Source organism: Vulpes vulpes, chromosome 1 (genome assembly GCF_048418805.1).
Source record: "Vulpes vulpes isolate BD-2025 chromosome 1, VulVul3, whole genome shotgun sequence".
In the NCBI taxonomy this organism is placed as follows: Eukaryota; Metazoa; Chordata; class Mammalia; order Carnivora; family Canidae; genus Vulpes; species Vulpes vulpes.
In genome coordinates this window covers 43,320,060-43,327,230 of record NC_132780.1, presented here as the reverse complement: position 1 = coordinate 43,327,230, position 7,171 = coordinate 43,320,060, and the positions used below count along the sequence as shown (strand labels likewise).

Genomic DNA, 7,171 nt, shown 5'->3' with positions numbered 1-7,171 from the left:
TATATTTGCAATATATATAATATACATATAAATATTTGCTTCTCTTTGTGATATTTTAATATTATACAGACATAGCTACTAGGCAAAGTATCTAGAATGTTCTAGTGATAGATTTTAACTGTGGATATTCAAGGTCATATCAGTGGCAAGATTTTGCTTTCCCGGCTTATTCCAAAGCAATTTCTTTAGCTGGATTTACTGGAAGTACTAATTTCTACATAAGCAGTACTGCCTATATTTTTTCCTAGGAATGAAAGGAGAGATACAAAGCCATGAACCTAAATACTCAAGCAATGATTTAAGGGGAAAATAAGTCTTGAGTTCATTCACCAGAAGTACGTCTAACTTGAACGTGTGAAGAGAGGGAAGCAGATGAACTAAAATGGGACTCTGCAGGAAGGTAACATCGTCAATAGGTCCTGGGGGTACTATCAGCATTCCTTTATACCACCTCTTTTAAAAATACCATTAAGGGATTAGTAAGGCTATCCCAGGGAAGTGTGAATTCTGACCCTTGTTTAAAGATTTAATGATCCAATACTAGTTGACTTGTCCTTATACTTGTTTTTCACTCTAATCTGTTCTCACTGAAGAGTCAAATGAGACACTATCTTTTCCCCCTAATTTCATTTTGGTTTTATATATATACATATGATATATATATATATATATATATATATATATATATATTTGACATACATCATCTTACATACTCCTAACACATTTGAAATCTAAGTAGTATTGCTCTCATTTGCCAGAGGAAGAAACTGAAATTTGTAATTAAAATCATCTTTCTTAGATGGCACAAATAAAAAGAGCCAGAATCCAAATTAGAAAAAAAGGGGCACCTGGATTCAAAGTGTGTGCTCTTATCACTTTCCTCCTTTACTTCTCATAGAACACATATCATTAGGCCTTCTTGGAGTTTGCCTCTTTCCCCAAGGTTCATATGGCCTTGAACTAATGAATGCTTGCATCATTAGGTATAATCTTATGTATTTTATTTTGGCCATGTGTGTAGCTTATACTGCAATTTGGTTTTCTGCTTTACTCTTAGCATTATGAATTTTTATTCTTGGTTTCCCATGATACAGGTTACCATGACCTATCACTATTTTTTTCCTTTTTTGCTATTTGCTTATTGTGTTTATTTGTTCTTTTGTTAGGGGACCCCAGATCTAGAAAGTTGAGATTATTCTACTCCTTTTGTCTTGGCATGATAACATCATATCACTCTGCACAGTTCCTAAACTGACATCTTTTTAAAATTCCTTTATTTTACCTCTATAACCTCCTCTCATTTCATCCCTTCCCTCCCCATTAGGCAACTATTCCGATTGTTTGATGTCTTTTAAAAATTCATATATGTCTTTTACTTATCGGATTTTTTTTGTGTGTGTGTGTATTTCAAAAATACGGAAAGGGGGTTAAAATATCCATCCAATTCTGCTTTACTCTTTTTCACTCAGTACTGTGTTTTTAAGATCCACTGATGTTGTGTGAATCTCTTGACCATTGCTTCTAACTTCTGAAAAGTATTCCATAGTGTGTATTTTCCTGTGAGAAATACTTAGAATGTCATCAATCTCCCACTCCTGAACGTATTGCTGCAGTGAACACATTTCCCTGCAGAGATGCACAGTGGAGGTGAGGGGTGAGCAAACTTTTCTGGGCCATATGCTCCAGAGTGAGATTGTTGGGTCAGAAGTTATACGTAACTCAGTCTGACAGCAAACTCTTCAGCCAGCAGTGGCCGAGGGTTCCAATATCTTTGTACCCTTTGCAGCTCTTGGCATCAATAAGTTTTATATGATTTTATAATTTTATGGATTTAAAAATCCTCTCTTCTTGTTTTTTTCTCTCCTTTTTCTTTTCTTTTCATTACATGCTAATGAGTTAAAGTTATTAGTAATATAGATTTCTCCATCTGGGAATTACCACATTGTAATATTTGTCAATTTCTCTAATCCTTTACTTTTGATTTTCAGGAGTTCATTATGTATTCCAGATATTAATTCCTTATTTTTAGACACTGTAAATATTTTCTTCCAATATATTATTTGTTAACTTTGTTAGTGACATTCTTTATTGAATAAAAAATCTTTAATATTAATAAAAACAAGCATCTTTTTTCCCCTCGGTTTGTTCCATGGGAGATTGGTTTACTAAGTCCTTTCTCAATCATAGATCACACAGAAGTTCTAATATATAAAATATTATTTATAATTTACCTTTAGGTCCTTAATCCTTCTAAAGCTTATGTTTGTAGATATTACTAAATGAAAAGATTGTTTTGTAATTTTTCTACTTAGTGGGACAATATACTGTCTTCTAATTCCTTCCTCATTTCTTTCTTCAACACTTTCTATCATATATCAAGTTCTTATATATGAATGACTCTGTCTCCAATTTCTACTTGCTTAAATATTAATAACTCCAAGCACCTTGAACAATCTCTATCACAAAGAATTATTTTAAAAGATTGGAATAAATAAATTTCATTCATAGGATAGTGTTATTAAGAATTTCTGCTAAAATATTTTTTACATGTATATGTTTCTGAAATTTAAAATTTAGGGAGATTTTGAATAAACTTCATTAGTCAATTTGAGAGAAGTCTCTCTAACCTGTCACTGATAAGAAAAGGCAATATTATTCAACATCCTAAATAGATGATCCATAAAATTCCTTGGTACTCCTAAACTCAGTTTCTATGGTGGAAAGCTAAGGGAATTTGAATGAATGGGATAGCATGTGGGTATAGCTGAGGTTGAAGTATTCCGCTCATGCCCTTAGAAGTGCTAGTATGACATTCCATTTTTACTTTTTGACCTTACTCTTTGTTCTGAATTCTCACTAAAGCATTTTGCAATCCACACCTTTTCCTAGAATTTCATGGAATCCAGATTGTCTGCCTGATTGCCAAGAACTTCAATGGGAGATACTAGGTACCAGTGAATTTCATAGATTTTCTGATTTGTAACACCAGACAGCACATTCCTTAATCACATTCTTCACTGGAAGGTGATTTTTGTTGCTTGCTGATAGCAATTTCATTATATCAAACTGGAGACTGCAATATGGCCAAATAAGCACTAGCCATTCGCTTATTATGGGACTAGGGCTAAGAATCTATTTATGTATCAAAACACACCTTGGAACAGCTTAGATATCTCCTGGAAAGGAACAAGATGTAAATAATTCTGGGTGATGTGCTCTTAATTTGGATAATCTGATCTGCTCTGTATTCTCTGTCACCACAATATAAGGTGTAGGATCGTGTTTGCCTGACAGTAGCAGAACTATTACTACAGTGGCTTAAAAGAGTAGAATGCTTAATTATGTCAGGCAAAAAGGAATCAGGAGACTATTCAGCTATATTGATTTAAACGAAGCCATCAATGACTCATGCTCTTTTTCCTTCTCTGTGGCTTTTGTCATAGTGGCAACATAGTGGATCCTAGATTTCTTTTTAATGAGTCTAATTAATACAGATGGATTTCCCTTATTAATATTTGAAGGTGTTACCTTCGATCTGCCCTCTTAATATTCTGGACTCTTTAGAATTTCCTTTATAACATTATTTAGCCATTTTTAATTATCTAGCCCTTTTTCTTATGAAAATTATGCAGTTGCTAAAATGTCCTTTTGAATGTGTAGTAAGGATATGGATATATCTTGATCAATTTATTATTGCCCTAGATTTAAATGCTCTGATTAAAATAGATATTATAATTATATTTAGGTAATGCAAAATATGCGTAATTTCAAATAATGTGTATTATATAAAAATATAGTATTTATTGAGGACTTATTATGTGGCTGGCAATGCTTTCATCAAGCAAATTCTTGACATAGAATAATCCAGTTAACCTCACCTTAAATTTCAGATATAATTACTAGTAATATCCCCATTTACAAATGAGGAAATTTAATCTTGGAGAGAACAAGCACTCGCCTAATGTGACACAGCTAGTGAGTGGTTCTTCTGAAATTTGAATCTAGGCAATCTGGCTCTAGACTCATGCTCTTCTTAAATACCACAGTTACACAGCTATGCTTCTATAAATGTAATTTGTTTCCATATGGCAATATTTGCCAAGTTATATTATATGATTGTTTAATACTCAACTACTCAACTTGTAGTCACTAAGTCTCCAGATACTTTCTCTTATAACATTTAAAAAATACATATATGCTTGTGGTGGAGACATTGTGACCTTTATCTGTGTGTGTGTATGTTATTAAACCAGTTTTATAACATACTAAGTGGTTCAGTTTAAGACCTTGAAATGCACATGGGGTCTCAGTTTTTTGCCAAGTTTTACAATTACATTTTTTCTCTTAATTAAACTAACCTCATCCATCTGAGTTTTTGTTCACTTTTGGCAGGATAAGTAAAGGCCTTGCTACAAAGAACACGTAAGTCAGAGGAAGCCTTTGATTATTATTCATTCCCATAAAATGTACAGATGTGGCCTCAATAATGTGTACTAAAAATACTAATTTTTGTAAACCAAGAAAATTGGGACAGCCCAGTTACCTTGTTAGGAAGAATATCAACCTTCACAATACTACTTAGACAACAGATCTCAAATCTACACTGTTCAGCTTTCAAAAGTTCAAATTCATGTATGTACTGAAGTCATTTTAAAAAGCTTTCACATGTGAGCCACTCTTTTCAGTGTTGTTGGGGAGAAGATAAAAAATAAAGTTTTAATACACATAAAAAATGCAAAATATTTTATTTATAATTATCACAAATATGCTTGCCAGCCCATGGGTTAAGGACAATTTAATTAAAGAACAACAAAACCCATATAAGTTAATCATTGCTGAAAGCCTGAAAAATGATAAATTTAAGCAGTAGCTTTATTTGTAGTCAACAAGGGAATTAGATTATCCTTTTGCAGCAGAAGAGGTTACAATTTATTACGTCCGATTGACAGCCTCTAAAATATACAAACCTAACCTAACAAAGATAACACATCTTTAGAAGAAATAAAATTACTTGATTTGTTTTATGAACCAATGGGTGTCCTATCAGTATTAAACAACATAAAATATTGTACTTTTGTTTTTGATTGGTGTTGTATCTATATTTTAGAAGGTAATAAAAGACGTTTGCTTACTGTCAGGCAACCAAAATCAAAACCCTTCACTTGGTGGCAATTGCTTAGGAAAGCATATTGTGCTAAAAAATATTAGATATTCAATAAATACATGGAAATAAAACTTTCAAGTTAAAGAGGGTCTTAGAGACTGTCTACCACAGCGATTTTCTTTTTTCAAGAAAAAAATCTCTTTTTATATATTTTACTACTTGTAAAACATAGTCTTGAGACACTGCTCTAGTGGACTCCACAGAGTGCCCTAAGGTCTATCTCACGAGACCTCCAATTTCCCTATGAAAGCTCCTACCTTATTAGGTAGCATTGAAACACAGTTTAAATAATTAGTAATTCCACAATTTGATAGAAATAAGGAAACCGAGGGACAAAGATGTTAGTGTCAGTAAGAATTTGAATTTACTTTTCCTGATTCCTAGATGAGCATTCCATCATCTGAAATGTTGTATTGAAGGTTAATGCTCAAGGATAGATGTTAGCACAATGTAATTCTAGGCCAAATGGAAAAGATACTTATATAACCTGTATTTTGGAATTATTGATGCTACTGTTCTGCTCCATTAGTAGGGATAATTGCTATATGACTGCATTGAGTCATTTTGAAAGCTATTAGATTCAATTGAATGCTAAATGCATTTTACTAAAGTAATAGGTTTGTTTGGCACTGAAATAGCTATCAACAGCAAGTTCTGGGATCTGCAGAAATCATAAAACCGAACATGCATCTTCTTCAAAGGCCTAGAATAGTTTAAGAAAAGTATAACTGGAGAACCTGGAGTAGACGGTCTTAGGGGTAGTGAGATTAAGATTTTAGTTAAATTTTGGTGCTCCTGAAGCTGCCACCTCTGCCGGAGGCCTTAGCCGGACCCCCGCTGGAACCATGTTTCGCAACCAGTATGACAATGACGTCATTGTTTGGAGCCCTCAGGGCAGGATTCATCAAATTGAATATGAAATGGAAGCTGTCAAAAAAGGTTCAGCCACAGTTGGTCTGAAATAAAAAAACCCATGCAGTGTTGGTTGCATTGAAGAGAGCAAAGTCAGAGCTTGCAGCTCATCAGAAGAAAATTCTTCATGTTGATAACCATATTGGTATCTCAGTTGCGGGACTTACTGCTCATGCTAGATTGTTACGTAATTTTATGCGAGTGTTTGCATTCCAGATTTGTATTTGACAGACCTCTTCCTGTGTCTTGTCTTGTATCTCTAATTGGAAGCAAGACCCAGATACCAACACAAGGTATGGCCGGAGACCATATAGTGTTTGACTGCTTATTGCTGCTTATGATGATATGGGCCCTCACATTTTCCAAACCTGTCCATCTGCCAACTATTTTGACTGTAGAGCCATGTCCATTGGAGCCCGTTCTCAATCAGCTTGTACTTACTTGGAGAAACATATGTCTGGGTTTATGGAGTGCAATTTGAATGAGCTGGTTAAACATGGTCTGAGTGCCTTAGGAAAGACACTTCCTGCAGAACAGGACCTACCTACAAAGGATGTTTCCATGGGAATTGTTGGTAAAGACTTGGAATTTACAATTTATGATGATGATGATGTATCTCCGCTCCTGGAAGGTCTTGAAGAAAGACCACAGAGAAAGGCACAGCCTGCTCAACCTGCTAATGAACCTGCAGGAAAGGCTGATGAACCAATGGAGCATTAAGTCACAAACCAGTCTATATGCATATTATCAAATATGTAAGAATGCAGGAGCCCTTACTGATGACAGTAATCTATACTTTGAACCAGAAGATGCAGCCTGGTCTTCTGGTACGTTTTAGGAATCGGTCCAGATGTGTTTTTCCCAAGTAACTTGTCTGAACCATATAATGGTGTGCATTTTTCTTTGAGAGGGTCTATATAATCGTTTTCTAGAAAGTATAGTTATCTGCACTAATGTTTTTATATGAAGAACATAGTGTCTTTGTGGTTTTAAAGACAACTGTGAAATAAAATTGTTTCACCTGAAAAAAAAAGATTTTAGTTAAATTTTATTCCAATTACAAATAAGAATCCATCTGATTTGAAAGAGTCAAGG

At 34.1% G+C, this 7,171-nt stretch overlaps 1 pseudogene; it reads left to right on the top strand.

The window, feature by feature from the left end:
- Positions 1-6,009: 6,009 nt before the first annotated feature.
- LOC112911321 (proteasome subunit alpha type-1 pseudogene) lies at positions 6,010-6,878 on the top strand (annotated as a pseudogene).
- The last annotated feature ends 293 nt before the right edge of the window (positions 6,879-7,171 follow it).